At 38.8% G+C, this 19,583-nt stretch overlaps 1 long non-coding RNA gene across 2 annotated transcripts in view; it reads right to left on the minus strand.

The window, feature by feature from the left end:
• The window catches only part of LOC125155588 (uncharacterized), a 63,798-nt gene that overhangs the window by 30,964 nt on the left and 13,251 nt on the right, over positions 1–19,583 (minus strand). For both annotated transcript variants that reach the window (XR_007148284.1, XR_007148283.1), the window contains exons 2-3: positions 8,975–9,088; positions 8,785–8,881 (exon numbers count right to left, since the gene is read on the minus strand). This is a non-coding gene — a long non-coding RNA (uncharacterized LOC125155588). The remainder of the gene's footprint in view (positions 1–8,784; positions 8,882–8,974; positions 9,089–19,583) is intronic.

Below are 19,583 nucleotides of genomic sequence, written 5' to 3' on the forward strand. Positions count from 1 at the left end.
GCTGCTCAGTCTATGGTCTTATGTTATAGCGGCCCAAATAGACTAAGACAGTAGGTACTTTCAATTCAGGATCTCAAAGTGTCTGTAGATAGAATTAATTCTCAATATGTTTTGTTTCTGTCATAGTTTTATGCATTTTACTCTACATATGTAAAAAATATCATTTAGAGAAGAACCTCATATCCTTTATGAGATTGCCAAAGGGATCTAAGAACACATAGGAAGTTAAGAAGACAAGTTCTAAAGGCTAGAGAAAACACCAGCTCTACTGGTGAATGCCAGAAACTTCTCGCTCAAGATGTCTACTTGATACTAAAGCAACAAGGCAAATCAAGTGAAACAGGCAGTGAAATAGTACTTGATTGTATTTTTTCAGTCTACTGTATTGTCATCTGCAGATACAGATCATTAATAACTAACACACACTGAGTATTTCCTTTTTAGATCTGGGGCCTAAAACTGAATTCAGTTTGTCACACACTACAAACAAAGTAAACGAACAAAGTGCCATCCAGCTCCAGTGTGACAATAAGATGATGCCATAAATAACTCACTGAGTATCTAAACTATCTGCTGAAAATACCTTAAAATAGATTAATTGATAATTTTCAGATACTTGTAGAAAACATGTTAAGAAGGGGAAATTAACTATGCATATTTACCCAACAAATGAACTTATGTGCTAGAGACAAATTACAAATTTCTTTCCATGAGTTATGTGAATGGGGTTCACAATTCGGTGTTTTGTGTCTCATAGTTTATAGGTCTTTCATGTTTTATTTTATTGGTACTTTAAATTCCATCCTAAGAAATATTAGGCCACTATTTTAAGAAAGATAGAATCTGTTTATGGTTTGATTTCTCTCAGGCTGCAAAACATGCTTTCACACCTTTAAAAATACATCATTCTACTTCATTTTCTGAAGAGTTGAAATTTATGATTATCTTCCATTGCAGGCAATGACTTCAATTTACAAGAAGTGTAATGGAGATTCTTTTTTCATTTTTCAGAACAGAAAAGATCCAGTCTTATTGTGTAAGTTTTGACTCCCTAGGAAACTTCACCAAGGTCAACAATCTTACATAAAAGTGATAAGTATAGTCTTTTAAGACTCAAATCTAAATAGGTCACATTATCATCATTAGAAGTAAACTTTTATTACAAAAAGATCTATAGTGCATTACTCAATTAATTATCTTTCTAATGGTTAGTATCTCTTCAGTGTGCCATTTGTCATGACATTTATCCAACATGGTACTTTATGTGGATAATAATGAGGGGAAAATAAAAATACACATCTAAACTCTCCTTAGAGGTAATTATGTTGTCAAATTTGCAGGTAATGGGAAAGTTTTTCTAAGCTCTGAACACATTCTAACATGGACTTAGAGGTGGTTTTGTTTTTGTTTGCCAATTTTCTAAACAAACATTATTTTTACAAGTGAAGTTTCACACAAATGACAAATCACAACGATAACCCAGGATATGTTTGGAAACAAAATAAAAAATCCAGTGTGAAATGATTGATTGCTGAACTTGGAAGAATATTTTATTCTGTCTTAAAAAATATGTCTAATATTATAGGGCATAACCTGTAACTGAAGTTAGTAGTCAGCAGAGTTTCCTATTATGTGAAGTGACTCACCTGTGAACATTTGTGGATGTTTTTTCCCCAGAAATTAACCTTAAAATATATAGCCACTTTTGTAAGTTCTTGGAGTCTATATCAATACGACCCCTCTACTTCAAGACTTCAAGAACTTGAAAATAAAGAAAATCATGTTGCCCACTGAACATTACAATATGGAAATAAAAGGTAATGAATCAGACTGTAGGAACTGTTGTTATGGGCCATGGTTGTAGTTAGGGTTAATACGACTAATACATTGTCCAGTTAGGGTTAATACGACCAATACACTGTCCAGTTGTGTAGGCCAAGGACCTCGCAGTCATCACTTCCTCTTCCTACTATTCATATTTTACTTCTAATCCTTCAACACATTCTGAAAGCCCAACCATCAAAATCTGTAACCTCTATGGTTTCCATTCCTTTCCAAAACGTGAATTTCTTTTGGAGGTACTGTTGCAATAGTCTCAGCTGGTCTTCCTGACTCTGCCTGGTGTCTCTCCAGCCTATTGTCAACACAGCGACCAGAATGATGTGTTAAAATGTATATTAGATCAAGTGTTCTTCTTGAACTCCCTCAAAGGCTCCCAAGTTATTCAAAGAAGTCAACATCTTTAGAATGACTTAAATGGCCCAGTAGGATTTCACACCCTCCATACCCTACTTATAGCCAATTCCCTCATAACCAATTCCCATTTCATCTTCTGTTACTCCTCTCTTTGCTCACTCTACTCTGGCCACAGGGTATTCATGAGTATTCACACACGTATTCATGGAACTCCAAAGGCCAAGCCCTGTTTCAGGAATACAGCACTTGCTGTTCCCTTTGCCTGGAGTGTTCTACGCCATTGAGAGTCTTGCCAGCTTTCCTTATTCTCTGCAGATCCTGATTCCATGCCCTCTTCTCAGTATAGGCCTCCCTAATGACCCTATTCAAAATGACGTCACTGATCACCCCTGACTTCTTCTAACACCCCATCATCTTCTTGGTTTATTTGCCTCCATAGCACTTACCATCTAACTTACTACATATTTTATTTTTTTTTGTTTATTATCTGTTTCTCCGCATTAGCAAGATCCAACAGAATAGAAATAGTTGTCTTTTTTATTCACTATGGTATCCCATCACCATGCCAGTGCTTTGCATGAGGTAGAAACTCTAGAATTATTTGCTGAACAAATAAAGGAATGAGTGAATCATAGAAGAAAGATTTATAAAGGAACAGATATGAGAATTCCCTGAAGATACGATACAGCTTCCATATCAAGGCAAGCCTAAATTTAATAAATTCACATATGCGAAGAGAGAATATATCAGAGAGAAGGAGAAAAGGGAACAGCAACATGAAGGCATAAAGCATCAATGACACAAAATTTATCAGTGCTCTCTGCTTTATGAAAGCCTTTGCAAAGGATTTCCAGCTTCACTGGTGATTTGGTGAGCTAGATGTCTCAGGTTATCTTAGCCTAATGACATTAATATTAAATTTTTCTGAGGGACATCTGAATGGCTGAGTCAGTTAAGCACCCGACTTTTGATTTCTGCTGAGGTCATGATCTCATGGTTCATGGGTTCGAGCCCCACATGGGGCTCTGTGCTGACAGTGTGGAGCCTGCTTGGGATTCTCTCTCTCCCTCTCTCAGCCCCTCCATCACTCTCTCTCCCTCTCTCTCCCCACTCTCAAAATTCTATACATAGAAATTTAAAAAAAAATAATAATAATAAATTCTTCTGCTGAACTTCTTTGGGCTCTCACTCTGACCAATCAACCTCTGACTCCTTCTTAGGTCTGCTTACAAGTTAAAAATGATTGCATGGAATAGGACTTATGATTCAGATTTAACTTCCTATGTAATAAATATAGTGAGAGAATGCACTTATGTGGAATCTGATGAATAGGTTTAGAGATTAATAAATCTGATTCTTCTTCTATTTATTTCTTCATTCAGTAAACATCCTGATGTAAGATGGCCAATTATCCCAGTTTGTCCAGGACTGAGGGTGCCCTTTAGATGTGGGACCTTCTCTGTTAAAACTAAGAAAGTCCTGGGTGGACCAAGACGGGTTGGTCATCCCAGCTACTACATGTCAGACACTGTAATAAATGCTAGGAATAAAAAAAAAAAGTTGTTACTGCATAAGATCTTTGAATATCTGAGAAATCTCTTTACTTACTACATTTGCCAATAAGGAATTGATTTTTATTGTCTCAAGTGTATCAGTTAAGCTCAACAAGTGTTTACACACAATATCTACTCTCTATAAGCATTTTGGAACTAGTAATATATTTCTAAATGAAAATAATTTAGAGACTAATTAGGGAAACAGCACAATAAAAAGTATGGTAAATTTAATTTGGTATAGTGGGGATTTATTGAGCATATATTATTTGCCAGACATGATTTAGGTGCTAGGAACATATATATTTTTAAAATATGATCAGAGCTTAGCAGTCTCTAACTGGCTTCTTAGCTCTAGTTTAAATTCTGTCTGGGTCTTTTTGCAGGACATCTGCCCATTGGAACAGACTATCAAGGGGGAAAAATTTTCCCTTTAAATATGTAACTTACCCTTCATTCATTTTGGGAGCTACAAGAATCACCCATTATCTGTTTTTCCTAGTATCCAACCAGAGGGTCTAATTTCTCTAATAATTCTAGATGCCATCACAGAACTCTAATTGACTGCATCCATTTGTTTCAGAAAGACAGAGTTACTTTTATCATAAGCATTCAAGAGTTAAATCACCTACAGAGACAATCTTGTGCAACGGAAACCAATTGAAACTCTGGTTCTCTGCCTGTGTGTAGGTTTCTTTAGTCTGTGCTGCAGGTGATTTAAGAAGTTCTATTACTACTATGGGTCCTGTCTGGCCTTTGACGAAAATCATTTTTGTTCAGCAGCATTAGTTACCCAGTATCTTCTGGAGAGGCATGAGAGCCAGGGTCTAAACTAAAAAGAAAGACCATCACATGTCTTTATTTATCCCAGCATTTAAACACTTGAAAATATCCCTCTTAGCAACAAATCTACAACAGCAGTCTTCAGGTAGGAACTGCAGCCTTTCTTTAGATCCAGAGAGAAAAATGCTTACGCAGTCCTCTGTTAGAAATTCTCCATCCCTCGCATTATTAGAGACAACCTGGTGGTAAGTCTTCAAAGCTAATACACTAGTAGCTACATCTCAAGTTTTCTTTCAGTCATTTCTTCAGTCGTGACCATCACTGTTCCTATGCCGCCTTGGAGAGGGTTTCAGTCAGCAAATTTAAGGGCTAGTTGCCATGGGAAAGCTAGTATGCCACACCGCTTAATTTGAATCTCCAGTTGAAAATGGGGCAGAGAGATAGCAAGAACGAAAGCAGCTTGAGAATTAAGGGATTTAAATAACACGTATGCTCAAATGAACCCCCTCAAACAAAACTGTCCAGAATGAAACTTTCATCATCGCTGCACTGACCGGGGCTTTAAACGGGACATCTCAAAAGTCTTCAAGCTCCACATGTCAGAAACGAAACTCATTATTCCCATCCCTCAATAAGCTCTTCCTGCTTCATTCCAATTAATGGAGCTACAAGTCATTTATACCACGGGCCTAGGAGCTATTTCCAATTCTTGTATCCTCACCGCTGCCACACAATTACTCACCAGCGAGCTCCAGCAGTGAATCCAGACTGGGGAGGCTGAGACTGAGTTAAAATTTACTGTCATTTCACTTTACCTATTAAACAAGCAACAAACAGTGCAAAGGTTACGTACACAAGTAAACTTAAACCCAAGTAAGTGGACTCAGCTGCCCAATAGCCTCCTTAATTTCTCCCAGCGCTGTGCCAGGAGAGTGACAGTCAGTGAGGCCACACGGAATTACAAAAATCCACCAGCTGAAGGAGCCCAGATCTGAGGGTTGTGTGTATCTGGTAGTATCTGGCTAGTGGAGGGTCTGTGACAGTCCTCAGGCTTCACCATACTCCAGAAAAAACGAATACTTCCATGGAATTTTTCCCACTCACCAGCAGCTCTACTGAGGCTTCAACTCTGCAGATGGGTCCATGCCCACCATCACACCAATGCTGTTGACTCCACTTTCTCTCTTAATTTTTTGCATGTTTATTTGCTTACTTGTTTGAGAGAGAAAGAGAGCAAGCCAGGGAGGAGAAGAGAGAGAGTGAGAGAGAAATCCCAAGGAGGCTCCATGCTGTCAGCACAGAGCCCAACGCAGGGCTCAAACTCACCAACTGTGAGATCATGACCTGAACGGAAACCAAGAATTGGAGGCTTAACTGACCGAGCCACCCAGGCAACCCTGTGGACTCTACTTTCAAGAGCTGTGACATGATTGTCTCCTATCCAATTCCCGCTTCAGGGAAGAGTCTGACCACCTCTTACACTTCAGCCTCACTTCACTTTAACTCATCATCTGCAGGGCAACCAGTTACCTTTCTAAAATGCAGACACGTACACATCACTTGTGGTTTAAAAACACTTTATGACTCCATGCCAGGTAAAGTCCAAACTTCTCACTGTGATACAAAAGGCCTTTCGTGCCCTAGCCCGATTTTTTTTTCCTCTGCTATTATTTCTCACTATTGTCCTATCAAAACCTCCTTTCCTGCAAATGCCCATATTACTGTTCTGTGGCTCTGTCATGCTATGTCGCTCCATTCCTGCCTTCACACATGGCATCCTCTCTCCATGCCTTTGTTATTCAATGGTTATGTATTTAAAGTCAACCTAATGCCCAGATGCTAGTCTCTAAGGATCCAAAGTTAGGTAAAACATGCTTTTCTGCAAAGAATTTGGTATTTGGGAGAAATTCAAACATATAAATCAACAGAAATGACAGAAAGTGATAAATTTTCAGTAGGGTCATACAAAAATTATTATGGGAGCCCAGAGAAATATCCACTAAAGGGATGATGGGAGAAGGTGGGCACTGAAGACTTCTTGATATTTTTGTTAAATTTTACAGAAATTTTACACCGTATGGTTGCTGGGAGTTTTCCTATTTAGACTGCCACCCTCACTTCTAGGTTGATGGAAGCCCAATTTTCTAGTCTAGGGGGATTAGCGAATGGTCTGGATCTCTCAGAAAAGGGGTTTTCTTTCAGTTGCGATTTGGCAAAGCCTCAGAATACAATGGGAAAAAAATTGCAAAGAAAATGACCAGTGGGTATCACAGGAAAACCTCCCATGAAGGCAAAAGAAAGTCAATGAAGACTCTCAGCTCTCATTACTGATAAGCTGCAGGTGCTGACTTAGCTATTGTGTGAAGGACAGTAGTGTGGTGCCTCAATTTGTCCAAGCTGCTATAACAAAATACCATAGACTGGGTGGCTTAAAAACAAAACAAAACAAAACAAAACAAAACAAAACAAATGTCTCACAGTTCTATAGCCTGAAAATCTGAAATCAGGGCGCCAGAATGGTCAGGCTCCAGTGGAGACCCGCTTTGTGGCTGCAGACTGCTGACTTCTTGCTGTGGTGGAAGGGGGAAGGTATCTCTGTGGGGTCTCTTTTATAAGAGCACCAATCTCATCCATGAGGACTCTACTCTCATGACAAAAGCACCTCCCAAAGACCCCAATTCCTAAATCCATCACGTTGGGCATTGGGTTCCAACATAAGAATCTGTGGGGCAACACAAGCATGCAGACCATATGCAGCATATGGGATGGAATGAAAGCGATCAGTATCTTTGTATTTACAGAATCCTTCACCTGTTACTTTCAGATCTTGACTCATCATAATGGTTACGTTCCAGCTTTCTCCAGCAGTGTGCCTTATCAGCTTTTACTCCCCACTATCCACCTGAACAACACCAACCCAATCCACCTGGGAGTAGTAATCGTTCTTTCAAAGTAGGGGCACAATGGTGGATGGATGGATGGATGGATGGATGGATGGATGGATGTCTGGATGGGTAGTATACATACATGAACTACCATTTATGGTATAATCTCTGTTCTACTTCCTTCTGCTTTAATAGTCCTTATTATTCCTGGGGTAATGGATAATTGACTAGATGCAAAAAGGAAATCAATGGGGGAAATATATATAAACTATTATTAAAACCTCCATGTTTTATATTCCTTTCTTCCCTGGTGAGTGTCTATTACTCCTTCCAGACCCAGTTTAATAATCTCTCCTCTATAAAGTCTTCCTTACTCCCACCTTATTTGATTATTCCCTACTCAATAATAAAAGCATATTTGGTATACACTTATAGTTGTAGTTGCCATGCTATTATTCTTCTCAAGTCCCATCAGACTGTGGGCACCTAAGCACTGTAGCCTATGTAACTACAGGTTTTCTCATGCTATAGTCCTAATAGCACAAGGCCATTTTATTTGTTTGACTTTGCTAGGGGAAACTTTGTTCCAGATGATACAATCTTTGATACCTGAAATAATTTGAATCATGTTTTTAAGTCCAAATTGTTATCACTCGATCTTCCTTTTTTCATGTTTTTAAAGTTTACTTATTTATTTTGAGAGACAGAAAGAGAGAAGTGGAGGGCAAAGAGAGGGGGAGAGAGAATCCCAAGCAGGCTCTACACTGTCAGTGTAAGCCAAACATAAGGCTTGAACTCACCAACCTGTGAGTTCATGACCTGAGTTGAAATCAAGAGTCAGATGCTTAACCAACTGAGCCACCCAGGCGCCCCCACCACTCTATCTTCTTCAAGTATACTGAAGTTAATTTTACCTGTCTTTGTGACTCATGTTTATTATTTAGAACTGCTGTTATAGACGCATTTTTGAGGTCTATCAACGTATAGGATCATGCTTTCTTGCATTTTTTACAAATATTTAAAATTTCCTCTGTAGTATCAGTCAGCAGGGTCACCAGGCATGAATACTGCTGCTGGGTGGGGGTGAGGGGGCATCTTCCCAGGAGCTGCTCCTGAAACCGCCAGGGTCTTTGGCACCAGCCGCCAGGATCTATGCAGTCATTGGGGTCTGGGACATAGCAGCTGCTGTTGGGGTCACCAAGGTCACAGGCATCATGGCTGCTGCAAAGAGCACCAAGACTGTCAGGGTCCTGCAAGCCACCACTGCTCCTAGAACCACTGAGGTTATCCGTGTTACCACTGCTGCTGCTCCACAGGATGCTGCCATTGATCCCCCAGATTCGCCACCACCATGAGGTCCAACCCACCTGCACTCAGCTCTACAGATGTGTGCATCATTCTGGCATCCTAGTGGGCTATGCAGAGAAATATTTGTTGGCTCATGGATGTCCTAGTGGCTGTAAACTGAAGGAGAGAGTCAAAGGGAATGATTTACACTACCATGATGCCCATGTCCCTCCCAAGGGGACTTTCTAACAAGTAAATTACATGACTTACATTAAGACTTGTGTTTCGGCTGTCCTAAGACTTGAAAAAGAATGAATAATTATTCTTCAGCCTCAAGTCTCCAAGTCTATTCTGGATGAGTGAAGTCCTTCAGAAAAGTAAAGCCTGCGAATGGACAGTGTGCACTTCAATGTGGTAGTAAGCAAACAAGATAAAAAAAAAAAGTAATATATAAATGGTAAAAGGTAGCCCCAAATTTCCCCACTGATAAAACTGTTTAGAAAAAATGTTAATTACTGGACTTGAAGCAATAGATATAATCTTCTTAAAGCCTTACTTCTTTGGACCCAAATTTATTCAATTAATTTGCATCTATAATAGTAACCTTTCAATGGTGGTGGTAGTATGTGGGTGTGTGTGTGTGTGTGCACGCACACACACACACACTCTCAAGTGGCAAGTACACATGTAATCAAGTAAATCTTCTGCTGCTTTGTTGAGGCAGGAATCCGTGAAAAGGCACAGATGTGGAAAATGCGGAGGGCAAGTAGCAAGCATGTATGCCCACAAACTTAGCAGGTTCCTAGCTGGAGAACACAGTATAATTTTTACTCAAGTCATTAAACATTATTGGAAATTATCTTTTTACATGAGAGGAGACATTTGTTTCCTGATCTGTTGAACAACTTCTATGAGATGTAAGCTTCTTAAGTTTTCTTAATTCCTATTAAATTAATTCAAGTTTTAAGCTGCAAAATGTTCAGATGTTCGTCCGTAGCTGTTTCTCAATACAAAACAAATGCCACCTTATTGTTTAGCAAACATATTCTAGTTTTCACCAAAGCACAGGACACACAAAAATCATGACACAGTGTAACAAAAATTATTTCTTGTTTATAGAGTACTTTAAGCATTAACTAATATGTTTTTGTGCCTGATTTTGGATACTTTGAATTTTCTTAATAGGATCTGGTTTAAGTGGAAATTGTCTCTGGAACTAAAAATTAAATCCTGTTCTAAAAACTGTAGACATTGCTATTTCTCATTAGTACAATTAAGAATAAGTCCATACAGGAGTTTAACTGTAAGTGATTCATAATTTAAGAGAATAGCAGATTGTTCAGGACTTAATATTTCATCACCATAATTTTATAATTGTCATTTGTAATAGTAGAATTTCTATAAAAGGTAAATGGACGTTTGTTAACACATTAGCATTAGCACATTAACACATTAGCAAGTAAGCTGGCTGCTGAAATTTTACTGTAATATCTGATGAAATTCAAAATCAGCAGGTATTTCAACAGTCACCAAAAAGTAAAGTTACTTTGCAACTGCTAGGCACTAAGAGGGAGAGGGACTGTTTATGTTGTGATTATTATTTGTGTAGTTTCGGTAAATGTTATTGGACACTTCGTGATGTTATTTACTTGCCATTATGATTCCTATTTTTACTGGGTTTTTTTTTTTCCTTTATTCTTTGATGACATACGGACATCATATAATAGAACCTGTAATCATTTTGCTTTATTTCTATATTCCATAGGGCGTTTGTTTGTTGTTTTATCTAGAGCCTTCAAAGTCCTTTTCAAAGTACAGTCCATGAACTAGAAGGATTAGCATGACCTGAAAGCTTCTTAGGGACATAGAATCTAAGGCCCATTGGATCAGAATCTATTCTTTAACAAGATCCCCAGGTGAATTCTATGCACATTATAAAGAAGCACTCTCCGAGAGCATAAAATTCCACGTGCATGTTATTGGACTTTGTAACATAAACATTCAATATTGAACCCGGGAACTGTTGCAATTGAATTTTTAAATTGAGAGAAAAGAATTATATCAAAATCGTGCTAACTTAAAAAGGTATGTTGAGGTTGGTAAACTTACATCCCTTAAATGTTTTTTGTGATAAATAACCATAAGTGAACAAAACAATTTTAAGGCCAGTGAGGTATCGAAATTCTTATTTCAAGTGTCATTTAGAGTATTTGGCAGAATCTTCATTCAATCAACAGTGCCAGACACTGACTATAAGAAAGCAAAATGTCATCGATACAGTCACTGTCCTCAGGTAGATTATGTTCTGGTGGAAGATATGGACCAATAAGCAGCCATCTGTGATAAATAAAATTTAAAATCATATGCAATCTGAGTGTGCATAGCAAGACACATTATTCTGAAATATTAATACTTTCTCTGACATTTCCATCCACACTGTGACAGAGAGAATTTAGATTGCTGTATCAAAATTACTAAGAGAAAGAAACAATAGAAAGAAGGTCGTTGTTATTGTTGTTTGTTATCTCCCAACTAGACTCCAGAGAATAAAACATGAAAGGCGAAAAGGGGAGTGGATCACAGAGATCATACCCCCTCAACAGACTGCAAAGAGAACACAGAAGAGTAAGGGTCTGGGCCTCCAACAGTCTTTCAGCCTCCACATGGGCACAAGTAAGAAGGCAGGTGTGAAGCGTAATCAGAGAGACAGAGATAAGAGGTCTGGACAGAGAGACCACAAGGAAAGGAGGATGGTCAGCATAACAATCTTGGAACAACATTCATACTCAACACCTGGTAGCTGAGGGGAAGCCAAAACCTGCAGAAGAGCTGAGGAACTACTATCTTCCAGTAGCTGCTTGGGTGAGACCCCGTCATCAGTAGTTATCAGTAAGTGACCCCAAGTTTGGCTGAGCAGCACGCTGTGATTTTCCTTTTTAATGGTCCAACACCATCATACCACCCCCCAAAATAAATAACAACAAATAAATAAAAAAGGATGAATCACTTAACACCTGAGCAGTGGACCACCAAAGTGGTCCTGGAAAAGCCCCATGACCTGGTTCTAGGTGGAACTGAACACGTACATGTTTACTATGTGCCAGGCAAAGGGTACCATACTCCCTCCAATATTTTATACTCCCTCCAACCCTGTAATGTAGGTATTATTATTATTATTATTATTATTATTAGCCTCACTTAAAAATGAAGAAACTGATTCTCAGGAAAATGTCACTTGCTAAAGAATATACAGAACTCAAATAGCAAATGGCAAGCCCAGGATCTGACTACATGACGGTACTTTTAACCTCCATGGTATAGAAGTAAATCATAAGAGACAGGAGCACATTATATTAGGAAATTATTATGTAGAAGGTTTATCTAATTTTGACTTTGGAAGAGAGAAGAAACATGCTGGGAGATGTGAAATCTGTGCTCAGTCTTCAAGATAAGGAGGCTACTGAGGCAGAGACCTGGCATTCCAACAAACGGGAGTTGGAGCTTGAAGCATGAAGACAAGTTCCAAGGTGGGACACAATCTGGTGCATGGAGGTGGGGAGGGGAGTAGATGAGCATTCAGTGTGGCTGGAGCTGAGCAGCGTGTAGGAGGAGGTGGAGTGAGGAGGTTGGAGACACGAGGGCTGGGAGCTGTCTTACAGCATGTTAACTCCTGTGAGCTTTACACATTTCAGAACAGATATGAACTGAAGACTTTTGCACAAGGAAATAAACCAGATAAAAATTAACTGCTTCAAATAAACTAACATTACTTCAGAGCCATAATAATTACAATATAATATTGGAGACTACTATGGTTCTAAACAGCACCTTCTGTATAGCCATTATTATGTATGCCATTAGTATGCTAAGTGGTTTCAATATTTACTGATTCCATCCCAACCCTCCTCAAAGTAAATGTTTCCATGGCTGTCCTAATACTTGGTACATTATAGGATACATTAGTTGGACTGAATAAAAATACTAAATGTTCAATATACTTGAACAGATGTTTTTCAGAAAAGGAAACATAAATGGCCACAACAATGTGAAAATATGCTTAACCTCATTCACAGTAAGAAAAATATAAATACAAGCTGTAAGTGAAGTAGGGTACTCTGTTACCCTGTCAGACAGTAAGTCAGAAAGTCAGGATTTGCTGGTGGCAAATTTGATGAAATATGTCAATATGTAAAATTCATATACCCTTTGATACAGTAATTCTACTTCTATGAATATATTTGGCAGATATACACAATATGTGTGAAATGACATGTTCTCAAGAATCTCCACTTTGTCATGACTCTCTCTTTGCCATATGTTCAATCCCTTGCTTTCTGGATCCCTCTGTTTCTCATCTTATTTTCCCATCTTGTAACACAGCCTATGGGGCACTCCTAGGAAAGACAGATTTTTTTTTATTCATTTCGTGTTTTAAATGCCTTTATTCTATGCTCAAAATTGTAGTAATTTGGTTGGGTATAGAATTCTAAGTTGTGCATAATTGTCCTTTGTCTTTCAGTTTCCAGGGTTAACAATAGAAAGTCTAAAACCTTGTAAATCTGTGTTTCTCTTCTGAAAAGTTTCAGAATCTCTTGTCTTTTTTCCCCCTCGTCTTCTGGAGAGATTTCACAATGATGTGCTACTGTTTTCATTTCATTTTTCTCTACTTCATAGGTCGATATTCAGTGAGCCCTTTCAACGTGAAAGCTTTAGTTCTGGAGAATGCTTTCATGTTATTTCCTTAATAGTTTCTGGCCCTCCGTGACCTCTGCGCTTATTCTCTGGACATTTTTTCAGTTGCATGTGAAACAATCAGGAATGAGTTAGTGTTCTATTCTTTCTTTTTTCTTCTTATTAAAAATACCACACTGTTCTAACCATGTTGCTTTTGTTAGCCCATTCAGTCCTCACAAGAATACTATACAGAATGCTTACTATTATCTCACTGTACAAATAAAGAAACTGAGGAAGAAAGATGGTAGATAGTTTAGATGCCTACAATTTGCACAGCTGGTTATGTGGTGGAGCTACTTCTTTACCAGTTTTCCTCTTTGAAACAAACTGCTTCAACTTGCTTTACAAATCTTCAGTTGATTTTCCCCCCTGTGGTAATATTGTATTAATTTCTAAGGTTCTATCTTGTTCTCTCATTTTATCTCTTGTGTAATGACTTGTTCTGTTTTTCACATATACAATATCTTTGTTTTTAAAATTCATTATGGATTTTTGGAGTGTCTGGCTCCATTCTATGTTGTTTTGGGGAATTTCATGTTGTCATTTTTCTTTTGGTTTTTGTTTCTTTCACATTAAATTTTTCTTTAACTGCTTAGTGATAAGGAATGAAGCCTTCAAGACAAAGTGGCAGGTGCATATAATAATCAGATTTGTTGACTGATGGGCCTCACTCTGGGGCGATACTTCCCAACTTTGGCTGCTGGGTATTTTTAAAAAGAATGCTATTTCAGGGGCACCTGGGTGGCTCAGTTGGTTAATAGGCTGACCTTTGATTTCAGCTCAGGTCATGATCTCATGGTTCCTGAGTTCAAGCATCCCCAGCTCTGAGCCTCCCTCAGCTCTGAGCCTCCCCCGGCTCTGAGTGTCCCCTGTCAGCATGGAGCTTTCTTTGAATCCTCTCACTCTCCCTGTCCCTCCCCACTCACAAGCACTTACAAAAATTTTTTTTTTTTTTTTTTTTTAGTACTGGTAGTTCAGTCTATCCCCAGATATTTTGATGGTTGAGTGGAGGTGAGCCACAGGATTCAGAATACTTAAAATCTCCCCCCCGGGAGATTCTAACATGCAGACAAGGTTGAAAATGACTAATCTTGGTGGATCCTTAGCATCATTTGGAACTAGGTATTCTGTTTGGGGAAAGAAGCTTTACAGTCTCCTTGGATTGGGAAGTTGAGGTAAGACAGAGGACAAGAATATCAAGATGTCCATATGCAAGGTATGAAGATGGGGAAAGCAGTGAGATGGGGTTTTATTATATGAGTAAACTCATACAAAATCCTATGCTTTTAATAGCAAGTCCCACCCCCACCCTCAAGTGTCCAGTGCCCCAAGTGAAGAAACCCTACAAGTTCACCCTTTCCAGAAAATAAAAGTCCAGTCTGTTGCCAATGGAAAAATGGTGTCACTTGACTGTGAGAAGTTGGAAGGGGAAATCTGGGAAGTTTAAAAACATAACATGAACCCCAGTTTCAGCTCAGATGTCTGATCATTTGAGTTTCAGAGTCTTTCCGCAATTTTGTACTTCAGCAGGGGAAATCTGCTCATTTGTGGGTTGCCCCCACCCCCTATAAAACAGTCGGGCTTCTCTTGGTTGTTGAATCAGTTACCATGCATCCTCTGCTTTATAGTTCCTAGAAGGTTGACTTCTTTTGTCAGCTAATCTGTGCCATTCTTTTGTTTTGGTGTATTTGTGCCTTTTATGCCTCTTTATTATCATTTTTTAAATGTTTTAGATAAAATCTAAAGGCTTAACCATAAATCTCCCTCTTACTGTTTCTAAATCCAGCTAGGAATTGGACTAATGAAGAATGTGAACCTCGAAGTCACAACATCAAAATATGGAAGAAGAGAGCTTAAATACGGGTGAAATATCAACAGAGTTTCTCAGGACTTGTTGAGAAACAAGTCCTGAGAAACTCTGTTGATATTTCACCCGTATTTAAGCCACAGGAAAAAATGTTAAGGAGCTGTAGTTCCAATAATACCAGCACACACGGTTCCTCTACTATGCCTTGGGCTAGGAGTTCTTCCTGTTTGACAATTAGTATACCATTTTATGAACAGTTTATTGGAAACATTTCTTTACATGTTTGTCCCAACCTCTTAGCAGACCATGGATTTCTCAGTTTGAAGTGACTAATAGACCATTACCTAATGGATGGCCAATTAATTTTTTTCAGACCAAAGGAAGAAGGGAGGAGGAGAAAGGAGAGAGGAAGGAAAAGTGATACCTGTTCTCAGTAACTTATCGGAGATTGAGAGACACCCGACCAATGAGACTACAGGTTTGACTTGACCCACTGTTACTGCAGACTTGACATGTGCTAATCACTATGTATGACACTTTGCATATATTCTCTTTTAAATTGCTTGATAATCAGGGGCACCTGGGTGGCTCAGTCAGTTAAGCGTCTGACTCTTGATTTCGGCTCAGGTCATGATCTCACAGTTTGTGGGATCGAGCCCCATGTTGGACTCTGTGATGACAGCATGGAGTCTGCTTGGGATTTTTTTTTTTTCTCTCTCTCTCTCTGCCCCCTTATCTCTCTCTCAAAAAAAAAAATAATAATAATAATAATAATAAAGTAAATAAACTTAAATTGCTTGCTAATCCTAATAGCTAGAAGGTATCATCTCCAAGTTCAAATTGAGAAAACAGAGTTTATTTTTTAATTTTTTTAATCTTTATTTTTGAGAGAGAGAGAAAGAGAGAGGGAGAGAGAGAGAGAAAGCATGAGCAGGGGAGGGGCAGAGAGAGAGGGAGACACAGAATCTGAAGCAGTCTCCAGGCTCTGAGCTGTCAGCAAGAGCCCGATGTGGGGCTCGAACTCACGGACAGTGAGATCATGACCTGAGCCAAAGTCGGAAACTCAACCAACTGAGCTACCCACACACCCCGAGAAAACTGAGTTTCTGAGAGGATAAATAAATTGTCAAACTCACAAAGTTAAAAAGGCTTTGAAATGGACTGTTTTTTCTGAGCCCCGAGTCTATGCTTAGAACCCAATGCTGCCTCAACTCATGAGTCAGGAATGAAACTCAATTCAATACAGTTGTCTTTCCTCATCAACAGAGTCATTCAGAACATGAACAATATCCCACAGCATGGAAATAAGCTTGTGGAAAGGAGGATCAGCATCATTTGCAGGCCCATATTTTCATTAATTCATTTTAAATGAATCCTACATACTGACCAGATCTACTTAAATGTAATAGCCCCATAGAAACAAACTGTATCTAGCCCCAAATCCTTCTACTCCAACTTAAACCCATTTCTTCTTCTTTTATCCTCAAGAGAAAAGGGAGATATCTGATAATTTTGCTTCTAATAAGACTGCCACACTTTTGAAAATTGTAATTTATAGTGTCTCTTACACAATAGCAGAAAAGAAAAACCTTCTCACTATACTCAGCATTGGCCAGCCTCTTATTATTTATATATTCATTCTTTATTGGATTTATATAGTATCTTTCCCCTGAAGAGCTCAAGGTTCTCTTCGAGAACTTTTAAGCAGCAAATATTATTTCAACATAATAAGCCCGACTCTGTCTCCTACAGAAAGAAAGCAGAATATCATAAATTTAGCCAGAAAAGGGTCACTAATCCACAACAAGCCAGGCCCAATTTGTAAATGCAAAGCACCCAAAGAGGGTCAGCGTCACTGGGAGTAGGAGCAGAGCCAGAAGGGAGAGTTTTCTCTGAAAGGCATCCAGGTAAAAGAGGAGTATCAGCTTTTCTTGCCCGTGAAACTCATCTCTTGCAGTGCCTGTGGGAAAGAGTGGATGGGGAGGTCCTGTGGGTGGGAAGGAATAGCAATGGATGGGAGAAGAAATGATATGGGAAGGGCAGTTCCTATGGTAAAGACAGTTAGCAGAGAGGAGAGCTCAGAGTGAAAGGTAAGAGAAGTTAATAAGCTTTAATGGGGTACCAGGGAATAGGGGTTTATAGCAGATCCTGACCCTGAAGACATCTGTGCCACTGTCCATGATCTAAATACAGCCACCAATGGTCCTGGGGATAAACTACCTCAGAGTGATTCTTTTAAACATATATCTTTACACAAGCTTTGTTTAAACATACTGTGATGGTAAAGAAATTAAATAGATCATATGGTTAAGGGTATAGTCTCCTAACTTAAGAAAAACTCACACCTTTGAAGAATTTCATTGTTAGTTTGTGTGTGGTCTAGCTAGGAGGTTTGGCTATCCAGACATGAAAGCATGGGTTTTTCTCCATGTTGTTTTTCTCTATCGTCCAGAGCATGGGAGTCTACTTATGGGATACATATGCCCTGAGTAGATAGACAACCTTATCAGACCCAAGATCTTGAGCCGCTGTTGCACCTGGTGTGGTTAATTCTGAAACAACCAGATTAAGAGGCAGAACACCCAGTTAAATGGCCCATAGCAACTCAGAATATGCAAGAAAAAAAAAAAAATTAAGACACTGAACTGATATAACTCCCTAACAAGAAAATCTGATTCCATAATATCAGGGAGAGAACTATCAGAGTTGGAAGGAATATTTTGTAAAGCTACTTGGAGAGAGATAATGGGGTGAAGCCCCCAAAGAAATGCTTGAGTAATAAAAGACAGTCATGACATACCCTTCTGGGAAGAGTGAGCCTCATCTTAGAAGGACAAAGCTTTTGTTTTAATAATTACTGTTTCTCAGAGCTACAGAAAAAAAGCAGAGAATTTCCCTCACTATTCTTGCCCCAACAACACCATTACAGGGGTTAAGAAATTAAGCTTTAGAAGGACCTGATTTTGCTTCCAGGCCTTCCTGCTTAGTTGTTGGATGACTTTAGAAACTCAAACTCTTTGAGCCTCAGGCTTAGCAGTAGGAAACGGGACTAGTAATAGTATTTGTTTTATAAAATATGTCTGTTGATTCAATGAGATAATGCATGTACAGTGGTTCATGTAATGCATGATTACTTAGCCTATGAACACTCTACGAATATGTCTTTATCGACATCATTATTATATTTTTATAGATTCAAACTTTTTTTAAGTTTCTTTTGAGAGAGATAGCATGAGCAGCGGGAGAGGCAGAGAGAGAGGAGAGAGAATCCAAAGCAGGCTGTCAGAACAGCCCAGCACCCCACGTGGGGCTAGAGCCCACAGACCATGAGATCATGACCTGAACCAAAATTAAAAGTCAGATGCTCAACGGACTGAGCCACCCAGGCGCCCAGATTTAAACTTTTACCTATCAACCAATAAAAAGAAATAACCACACTTGAGTTCTTATCATTCCCTATGCATAAACTTTCTTCAAAGTTTTAAATTATTTTTCTTCTTGACACAAATAGTTTATTTTTTCATAACAATTACAGTTTATTTCAGTTATTATTTGACTCCCCCACTGGAATATAAGCACCAAGTGGACAGACCCTATATCCTTCGCCAGAACCATTGTAAGTACCAACCCAAATCTGATGAAGGGGACGCACAGGCTTGGCACATGCAGCAGGATCTGTAAACCTTTATTTGGGTAGATATGAATATAAACCAATGTGTGGGTCCAAAGAGTGGTTGGAAACAACTCCATCTTTGGTGTCAGTGGCTGTCCCGCTCTGTGTGCCCTTTCTTACACGGCAGGGAACACAGTGAGTGGCAGCTGCTTTATTACTGATTGAAAACTGGTTAATGAATTATGACTGCTTAGCATAACAGAGAGGTGAGTAAATTTGAAGAGGGCCAGGTTGATCAGCAGAGTGATTTAAATGTTCAAAAATAGGATTTAGGACGAGAGGCTGAGAGAATTGGGGTTATTTAGCCTGGAGAAGAATATGGGAGAATGTTGTACAGCAGGCTAAGGCCAGCTGTTCTCCATTTTTAAAGACTAATCCATGTAATGAAATGCAGGAGGTGATGTGTTAAAATAAATTCATCAAGGGACTGAGGATTTTTTAAACATACATTTATGTTCCGACTTTGGGGAACTCTCAGATTTAAATTATACCAGAGAATTAGAGTTGGAAAAAATCACAATGGAAATAGCTATAATTAGTCAGAACACGAACCATACAAACAAACCTGACTACCTTAATCGTATGTGTAGCCCTTGCTTACTAAATTTGTTGTACACTTATTATTTCCAAGAAAATGGTTTAAATTCAGTAAAATTTTGATTCAC

Source organism: Prionailurus viverrinus, chromosome F1, assembly GCF_022837055.1.
Source record: "Prionailurus viverrinus isolate Anna chromosome F1, UM_Priviv_1.0, whole genome shotgun sequence".
NCBI classification, from domain to species: Eukaryota; Metazoa; Chordata; class Mammalia; order Carnivora; family Felidae; genus Prionailurus; species Prionailurus viverrinus.